Genomic DNA, 2,757 nt, shown 5'->3' with positions numbered 1-2,757 from the left:
TGTATTGCACTGGAGGATACTGAAGCAGAGAGGAAGGAGAAAGAGGGGCTGGAGCCCTTGTAGACTTTCCCTAAGTCCCACTAAATGCATGGACCAGTTAACTGTATATCCATTTACCTGTGTTCAAGATAAAGAATCCAAACTGAAGCAGGTGGAAGGAAATTTTGCCAGGGTGATCAGGGTATTAAGAAGTCTATTGTATAGGAGGAGTCTGAAAGGGTGTGATGTATCTGTGAAAATGAAAGGTCAAAATGGGGTAGGGTCGTTCTTTATCAATGTGCCAGGAAGGGGGGAGAGCAAAAATCCCATTCTGGCACAAGGGCAAATGGGTCTAAAACTTGATCTCTCACAAGAGAGATGTCAACAGGGGGAGAGTGACAAGAAGCACAAAGACAGTTTGGAAGCTGCAGTATGTGATATATAAAGAGAGCTTAGTTTGTTCAGTCTGGAGAAGGGAAGGCTGAGGGGATCTAAATGCAGTCTTAAAAGACCTAAAGGGAATTTTTTGAGAAGCAGACCCACACCCTTCTCAAGGATGCACAGTGAAAGCACGAGAGGCAACCATCACAAGCTGCAGCAAGGGAAATTATGACTGGTATACGGAAAAAAATGTTCAGATGAGAGTGGCTAAGCAATGGAAAAGCTGTGCGAGAGCTCATACATTGATGACAAGAAGCTCTCTTCTAATTCATAATGGATACTATTAGAATAATACAGTAAGTTAGATTGGAAGGGACCTCTGGAGGTCACCTAGTCAAGTGTCCTGCTGAAAACCTCCACATCAGATCAGGTTGGCCAGGGCTTTTTCCAGCTGAATCTTAAATATTGCCAAGGATGGAGATAGCACAACCACTCTGGGTAGGTTTGTCCTGCTTAACTACTCTCTTTGCAAAAATCCAGAGTCCACAGAATTCCCAAAGGATCCTATTGACTTCAAAGGCTGCTGGATTATGGCCTGTTTGTTTGCCATCTTTTTCTGAAATATTTGTGCTAACAAATTCAGCATTTCAGCTGCTCAGTATCAAGCTGCATGACATGTTGTTCCACTTCCATGTCACTTCTTATCCAGATAGCAATTTTTCTCCTTTAATTATGGCTTTTCCTTGTTCAGTGGCGTCCAGTTTTAGAAATCTTATGCAAATATGTACTGAACAGTTTTCCTGTCTAATTATAGCTCCATTTAGATGAGACTAATATCAGTGGTACTGAGCATTGGCTGAATTAAGTACTGGATATAAGAATCAGCTAATGAAAGCTGAAGAAGGGACTGTGCGCTTTCTGGCATATGACATGGGTGGTTTAGTTATTGGTTCATAAGACTAAAATCTGTTGGATCTCTTGCATCACCTGTTCAGTTCCCTGATATTGCAGGGAACTCTCTCTTAAGATCTCTTTCACAAACTTAACAAGCTCCATTTTATTTGCTCTCGCTGTGCTTTTGAAAAGCATTGTGGATAAAGAACAAAATTGCACGCAGTGTTTATAATAGCATCATGCAGCAATTTATCACATAGCAAGCTGTATACTGTAGCTGATGTCATGCCTGTATTATAAGTAACATGTTTGAATGCAGGTAATTGAGTGTAAAATCATATGCTATGGCATTGCGAATGACAAGATTTAGAGCCATTTTTTGGATGTGGATGTCAGTCCTCAATATTCTGGTTGATTTAGAAAACCCATTTGGTTATATTCCACTGCTGTTAGTTAATGTTCTGACAACATTTTTTATTCATTTTCATTAGTATTTTATTTTTTAAATTTCATTTATACTATGAAGTTATAACAACAGTTCCATTGTTTCCCAAGTACCTGTGCATTTAGTTATTGAAATGTCATTATAAATAGTTATTTGCTGACAATGTTCACTAAATTCCTTATTTATATTTATTGTGGAGTAATGAATCTGTAGCCCTACTTGGAGCTAAAGCTCTATCAATGGGTGATGTATTGTAAAATACATTTTAGTTTGACAATAAATGTTCCAAACGTGTTGTTTTATAAAAGCTGACTGAAAACCTTACTGATGTAGCATAACAGGGAACTAAAGAGTTTCTTTCAATTATTTTATTGTATTTATGTAGTACTTAAGGCATTGGTAGAAAACTGCAACATTGAGGTATCTAACTTATAACTGCAAGGGAGGGACAAGAAAAAAAGTGAACAGTTTCTGAAAACAGCACCCTAGACTGGCATTGCATTTCTTTATCAATTTCTACTAGCATATGGTTTCCTTTGACAGGAAGGAGCTCTCTCTAACTCATCGCACGTGTGCAGCCTTTGCATGGAGTGCATTTCCAGTGGGTCATTGGAAGTACCAAAGAGGCATCTGAGGAGTTGTTTTGTTTGTTTGTTTTATTATATCTTTTGCTGCTGTTGTGTCACAGAAGGAAAGTCTGAGAATCTGAACAAATCCCAAATGATGATGCCATCTGTAGCTAGGATGTCTAACACCATATAAAATGCAGAACCGCATTTGTCTGCACGGAATGGGGCCTTGAGACTATCAGTTTGCTGTTTGCCTGATGATGAACGAAGTTAGTAGCAATAACTTCTGGTCACTGCCTGCTTCTATTGGTCTGACCCACTCTGAGTTTGAAGACCTTCCAGGCATCCCCAAAAAGCCACTTGTGTGGCTGCAATCAAGCAGATTGAGACAGGAAGATGGATGAGATGGCTCTGGCAGTCGGTATGTTTCTAGAGCATTTCCATTTGTACGGTTACCCAGCTGAAGTAAGATGTTACTTCCTTTTTTTT

This window comes from Apteryx rowi, unplaced genomic scaffold (assembly GCF_003343035.1).
Source record: "Apteryx rowi isolate R43461 unplaced genomic scaffold, aptRow1 scaffold_389, whole genome shotgun sequence".
NCBI lineage: Eukaryota > Metazoa > Chordata > Aves > Apterygiformes > Apterygidae > Apteryx > Apteryx rowi.
The sequence above is the reverse complement of the archived record's forward strand: the minus strand, read 5'-3'. Positions refer to the sequence as shown.